Source organism: Oryzias latipes, chromosome 4 (assembly GCF_053564925.1).
Source record: "Oryzias latipes strain Hd-rR chromosome 4, Olatipes_Hd-rR_3.1".
NCBI classification, from domain to species: domain Eukaryota; kingdom Metazoa; phylum Chordata; class Actinopteri; order Beloniformes; family Adrianichthyidae; genus Oryzias; species Oryzias latipes.
The window spans coordinates 30,073,033-30,080,654 of record NC_136240.1 but is presented as its reverse complement, the minus strand read 5'-3'; positions in this window follow the sequence as shown (position 1 = coordinate 30,080,654).

The window sequence follows — 7,622 nt, the reverse complement described above, 5'->3', positions numbered from 1 at the left end:
TTGTGTTTTATTTTTGGTCCCCATCTGTCCTGAACGTTGTCACCTGTGTCTCGTATGTATTTAAGTCTTTCCCTTCCTCCTGTGCTGGTCCATATTATGCTGTCCCCCTGTTTTAGTGTAGTTTGCTGTTTTCCCATTTGAGTGTTTTGATTGTTCGAGTTTCTAGTTTGGTTTGCCTGCATAGCAGTGGTTTTTAGTTTTGGATTAAAGACTTTGTTCCTGGAACCTCCTGCTTCCTCCGCTCTGAGCCTGGGTCCTTCCATACCCCCCACCGTGACACTATGTCCTAAAACAACACGGGTTTTTGTGATTTTTGTCTGAAAAAGTACAGTCAAAAGACCACGGGGAATGCTTTTGCAATAGATTTAAAAGATAATCAGAGCGAGTCTTTTACCAAAAATTGGCATATTACAACAAAAATAGCAGAGTGAAAAAAGTAAAGTATGAAAAAAATGGGGACAGATGCAAGGCAATGGAAAACCTGAAAAACAATGATTTTGAAAAACTTTGATCGGTTATTGCTGTCTTCTTGATCATGTTTGAAATAGGTTAAGAGACTTAAAATAATCAGAAAAGAAATAAAAAGATGCTAAGCAAAGGACATGTGTTTTTTTAATTTATATATAAATTAAGCATTTGCACAAAATAATGACAAGGTTGATGACATCAGAAACTTCTGAGTCCAATTTGTCCATGAAGTGGAGAACATCAGTTTAAAAAAAAGTGAAAATCATAGAAACTGAAACCCATTTATGACTATCAGACCACAAGATCTTTATGTGTTTACTTTAACCCAATTCTTGGGTTATTCCTTTTTGGATATGCTTGTTTTTCTTTTTTCTTTTCCTGAGTTAAAATAGCCCAACGAAAAGTAAAGTAAAAGTAAAAGTTATTCCCTTTTTAATATCTGAGTTGGGTTAAAAACAACCAAACGTCCATGTGTTCTTTTTAACTGTTGGGTTTTTAGTGTGTAATACCACATGTGTTTTTTGGAGGATGCCCACATTAATTAATTAAATTCATGAGAATTGAAGCAGATGGTCACACGGTCATCTGGACCATAAAGCATCAACTTTGTCCTGTCTTTGGCCTGACAAAACTTTGTTTTAACTCAGTCAAAAAACTTTGTTTTGTCAGGCCAGTGTCCTGAGTATCTATCAAGTCAACCAACTTCAAACTGGTCAGTTTGTTTTCAATTCTATTGGAAAACTTCCTCCCCAACATTTCACCAACATGTTCAATTTTAATTATTAATTTTAGGAATTTCCCACTCAGGGTGGCTGTCTCATCAGAGCACCTTTCTCTCGTATAACTCAGTCACAGTTTAGTGTCCTATACAGAGGATGTAAAATTTGGAACAGTCTTCCTTCCTCTTTCAAAGTACTTTCACAAACTCAGTTTAAAAAAGCTCTAAAAGGCTTTCTTCTTAACAATGGTACTTTTCCATATGGCATGTATTTTTAGTTTATAAAAGAATGTAAGTGCATTAGTTGAATATGTAATGATTTTTTATGTATTGTATTTACTGAACAGCATTGTTTTTTTAGCTTATAGACTCATTATAGGGGTTGCCACATGTTAAGCCCCTTGTGGGTTTTCGGCAACCATCCATCACATCCGCATTGTTGTATATTCTGTTTTTACTTCTTTGATATGTGATTAATGAAATAAAAAATAAAAATAAACACGTGAGGTTTAGAGGAGGGACTCACAAACCAGGAACCAGCCGGATCTTCTTTCTGGCATCCTTAAACAGAAATACATAACAACACTGGAAAAAGTAGGGCGGACGACAAACTTTTTTTTTAAAACTTCCCTCAGATTAGGAGGCCAGCAACATCTCAAACGGCCAGCAACATCTCACTCTACAGCAGAGTAACTCTTCTAGCTGATGTGAGCGGCAGTAATTTCTCATGACAGCAGGGCAGACTGAGGGCGAGGCAGGGCACAGGAGTAGACGTCTGCTGGGAGATTTAAATCTGAGGGTTTTTTTTCCCTGCTGATATTTCATCAGTCCACCTGATGTAACCTCTATAATGTTACCCCGTGCTAGCTCTCTTACACTGCTCCTGCTGCCATATAGGTTGATTCTGTAAATGGCACGGGAACCTCAGCTGTACAAAGGTCAAAGTCGCCTTTAGATCACCTAAAACCTAAAAAAAACATTTGTTTAGTATTTTTTCAAAAACTACTTCTTGTAAATACATTTTATTGAATTAAACATCCTGTTTGTTTCCCCTAGCATTTGCATTTGTCGGAGACAGTGTCCAATAAAATCCTCTCTGTTGAACCGTGTTGTCATGGATGACAGTTTGGTCCCAGACTAAGTGGGATTGCAACTGGTTGCAGAACTTTTTCGTTGTATCTGCCTGTTCCAGGTTTTCTGGGCAGAGAGCCTTCAGCTTGTTCCTCCGGCAAACTTTGACAATAAATCTGTAGAAAACTATTTACAGCACCTTAGAGCTGACAGGGGGAAGAAAAGGTGTTGGGATACTACTATCTTTCTGGGACATCCATTTCATGGCTGTAGTCTCACAGCCCCATGTTATATGGAACTAGGCCTTTAGTTTGAAGGAGGTATATTGAAACTCATCCAAACATAATTGGTTTTGAGGGAAGCTAGCTTCAAGCTGGCGTATCGGGCATCTAGGTCAGAGATATGATTCTTAGAGGAGATTCCTGACCAGAGCGACATGATTGATGCATGTTACGAAAGTACACAAAACCAGTCTAAATGTTGTTGTGTTTTGGCAGAGAACATGCAACAAACCCCTTAAATCTGCTGCTCAGTCCACAAACACATGTTCTTTACAGCTTTTTACAAAGCGAATTAAACAGACTTTCCTGTAGTTCATTTTTGGTTGCCCATGGGAGTTATATTAAAACTACAATATAAATAAAAAATAACCAAAAGAACATAAGATCTAAGACGTTTTGTAAACTTCTGCCTTCCGATTATTTAAATCCTTTCCTCCAGTCATCAGGTCTAAGTTTTGAAATATCCCAGCCTTTTCTGTTCATTCACCTTCATTTTTGGTTTTTACTCTGAACATGATGTTTTAAAAAGTTGTTGTAATAATGGTGGTGAAAAAATGTGATAAATAATCCGTAAAGAAGATGACAACTTACAAACCAAACAGGTGTGTCTCATGCATGCAACTGAAGCCATCTGAAAAACACCAAACCTTTCCTTTAAAGTTTCCAGTGAGCAATCAGCCCTGCTCCTCGTGTAGAAATGAATTTTTAATGGGGCATGAACTGTAAAAAACTATCCTAATCTGCAAGTTAAATCTCACTCAAATTGCATTTCTTTGACCTATTCTTTGATTTTGCTGGTATTTTTGTGCACAATGAGAAAAATGGGACACCTAAATGAAGAGACGATCATTGTGTCTTCATGCCTCTCACTCACCAACAAACTAAACCTTTGCTTGGAGACACAACCCACACGGCGGCGCATGTGGAGAAGCATTACAGCTCTGACATGGTTATCTGTGTCCAGTCTGATAAATCACGTTGAAGCGAAGCTCCACTGACAGAGCAAAGACACCTGGAGAAAAACGAGCCCAGTTCATCAGTGTTGGTTTCCTCCGACTCGTCTGTTCCCTCTGTCATGACTTTGCAGCCTAAATGGCTCCACTGAATCATGTCAGCAGACCATCAGACTCATTAATGTAACTTTCCTCTCTGACTGCTCTCAATAGTGTCAGCTTGCGGAGGAGCTTGTTTGTCCGTGTGTGAAATTGTGCATGAGCCTACAGTATGTCAGGGGTGCAAGACCCGGGAGGTTCTGAGCGACCACGTGAGAGCAGCACGTGGAAAGTGTCACGGTTGTTTTGTGGATGCCCTCTGAGACGCCCGTCTCAATTCAGGCACAGATGATTTTTTAATAAGTGTACGTTCAGTCTCACCTAACTGTTAGACGATCCTGTCTGATCCTCCGTCTATAGGGAAGGCAACCTTTGAACTAAAGGTGTCATATCGATCTCTTCCTGAGATCGATGGACTCAATAATGAGGAGTGGAGTTCCGTCCTCTTTGTAGATTGCATGCACAGGTCTCTTTAGTGCAAAAGCATCATAACTCTTTCTCCCCTTGCTTTCCTCTCTTCAGGTCTTGACGTGGACATAATTCTTCTTCCTCCCGATCTTTCAGGCCGTGACTTGGACGCTCACTTTTCAGCGCCTAAACAGAGCCATCATTCTAATGTAATTGAATCAGGAGCACAGTGATCCATCAATCAGTCTGGAGTCAGTGCTGAGCTCTGGATCTGCGTGTGGGATCAGGGAGGAAATGAATAAAAGGAGTACGTTTTATGATCAGTATGGAGAAGAATGTGTGGAAACAAAAAGATAAAATAACTGTCATTGTGTTTTTGTGAAGGCCCCCTCTCAATCAGCAGGGCAAAGGTGGCTTTGCCCAAAAGCTGTTTTATTCCTTCTTGTCTTTTTTATGTAAAAAAGCAAAAGAAGTTAAAGAAAACTTCTTTTTTTGGGGGGGGGGACAACAACAAAAAGAAAAGTGAACAAACGAATACGAAACTAAAGGGACTGAGCTGATCTAAAAACAACAACACCTAGTTAACACACTGAGGAAGCTTTAAAGCTTTAGACAAGTCCATACCAAACACAAAGGGGGCAGGAAAACAGCAAAACGAACATTTTAACCGATTCATTTATAACTTTAAATTAAAAAAATTAAAACAATTAATTTAATTCTCCAACATAAGCCAAATAAATCCAAAACAACATAAAGTCTATAATGAAAGACTTGGCATAAGGGGTTCGCCCACATCTTCTTCCTGATTGTCAATGCTGGTTAAACTGCACTGAAAACTCAAAACAAACCATAGTAATCAAGTCACACTTTGTTTGTATAGCACTTTTCCCGATGCTGTGCATAAAAACCTCTTCCAATTAAACAAACAAAACAAAAGCAAGACACCAGCTCAGTGACCTTGTGGTAGAGTGTCCCCCCCCAAGTCATACCAATGACCCTAAAAATGGGACCTAGTGCTTCAGCATTGAGGGGTTTCATTGGGGGTTAAACCAAGTGAATGGTTCGTGAGCCTGGCTGCAGCCTCTGCAGACATGGACGTCCATGTGGTTTGCTGGCTGTGGTGACACGTTAGTTTCACGGTGACCTGCTCTTCTTTGAGCGCTGACGAGAGAAAATTTCTCTTGAGTGAAAAGGGTTTGGTTTGCACATAATTTTCAGTTTCAAGAGGCAACTTTTTTTTTTTTTGCAACTATTTTTAACTTACAAGAGTAAAATTGTTTTGTTTGCATTTTTCAGTTTCAAGTGCAAAATACGTTTTTGAACAAACAATTTTTCATAAGGGATGGGTCAGATGTGGTAAACACGTCTGGTTTAAGACATCCTCTGTTTTCCACTTAAAACAAAAATAAAGATGTGTGCACCAATTATATATTTTAAATTGTGTATTTTTTAATAAAAATAAATAGGTAAATAAACAAACACCCAAGAAGTAGTGATTCATCTGTTACAGTTTTGATTGTACTGAGTCTAGTCTTACAGCTTTAAGGGTACATAATTAAAAAATATCAAATGTATTTCTGAAGAGCAAAAGCAAAGCAAATTAAGTTTCACTCTGAACAAAGTTGAATAAGTAAAAAGCATCTAAATTCAGAGTTATAACATTTGCTAATCAATTTTTTCTTAAATGTTTGAGAATACAGAACTACGGCCCACATTTCCTTTTCTTTTCCAACACACCAATAGAAAAAATGCTTCAATTTGTTTTTTTATTTGTTAATGAAGGAGAGAAAGATGTTTTTATGATTTGGTTTGACCTTTTATTAAATCAGCCTGACTACTTACAGATCTACACACACAGCTCATGTTAGTATTAACAGACACAAAGGTCAAGTGTGATGCCCCTCGCCCTGAGGAGATCACTGTGCCATCTCGCTCTTGATGGGCACTGCTGAGGAGGAATGCTCCGTCTGACTCAGGCTTGACCTCATGCCCTGCCACCCACTCAAACACAGCCCTGAGCTTGGATGAGGTGAAGAATGAAGGGCCGTTTTTTGACCTCTCATGTCAACCAGTTAATATGACTGAGGACAACGATGCTGTCGAAAATGAGGTGTATAATTATGAACATTAATTAGACACTGCCTCCTGCAGGGAGGTCCATTTTAACATGACATTCACGAAGAAGATCACCAGGACACAGAGCATGATCCTTTGATGCAAGGCTGACACCTGCAGGACTGGAGGGGAAGTGCAGTGGTTCTGGATCTAGGGAACATGGAAAGATAGAAGACAAAGTTCAGCAGAAGCTTAGATAGGAATCAAGCACCACTTGTAGATAAAACATGTTGAAGTTATTTCATTTCAGAATTAAATAACTACTTTTTTCTCCAATAAAGCCAACAGCTGATAACCTTCTCCTGTGTGATGCCAGCTCCTTGTGCAGCATCAAACAGCATCAGAGTTCATGAGTCTCAGGTTCTGTCACTCACACGCCAGCATCACCTTTCGCTCTCAAGGCACACACACACACACACACACACACACACACACACACACGAACACACACACACACACACACGAACACACACACACAGACGCAAGTGGAGGAATGAAAATCTGCCAGACATCGAACCTGTTCTGCTCTGAATCCCCTCGGTAACGTTTCACGTCTGGAACAGAGCCTGCAGTCTGTTGCTGATCCCTCTGTGCTGCTGCCTCTTCTCAAAAATAACCTTCTCAAGGCAAACCTTTTTCCTAATAGGCACAATCTTTTATTTTTCTTTTGAGTTAAGAAACGGTTTGCCTTTGTCTGGCTTTATCTACTTTCCACTATTCACAGTCTTGACACTAGTGTTGCTAGTGAAGTCACACACTTTCTGCACCTAATATGCTGACATTTTCAAGATCACTATGATTACATGAAATCAGTCAGCGAAGAATAAGACAGACTCAAGGAAATAAATTAGCTCTGTCCCATTACTGGCAATGACTAATTGTGTGGCTGCATTATTTGTAAGGATCTATTCAATAATGCAAGTCGGGGCTACACATAAGCAGCCTGATGGAAAGCCTTTCCTCAATAAACGTGTAGGGCAGAGTGCACCAGGCTGTGGACTCTTTCCTCCTGAAGGAATCCAATCATTTTAATAATTTAAATCTGGCATGTCCAAAGTCCAGCCTGGGGGCCAAATGTGGTCAGCATTCAAATTTCTACTGGCCTGCAGGCTCTTGTAGTAAAATAAATAATAAATGCCCCCTGAACACTTACTAAAAAATGTTTGCACAATTTCTTGATTGTGATCGCCTAAACTCTGTCATAAGCCGTGGTAAACCTGTGATAACACCCGGTGGCTACTTGACCTTCAGAGCCTTAAGGGCCAAACGAGAAGAACAAATTGTTGTGTTTCTGTGAACAAAATAAGAAAAAACATTTGTGTTATTTTTCCTGTTCACATGGCTTGAATTTAAAAGTGTACACCGAGCATTTAATAATAGTACGCAAAATTTCATATGAACCCTGATTTAATGTTGACAAAAGTTTTCGTTTTTCCAGCCAGATTTTCTTCAAGTCAGAAAATCACAACAATTTTGGTAAAAATGTATTTCAATGTATATCTTTTCTAT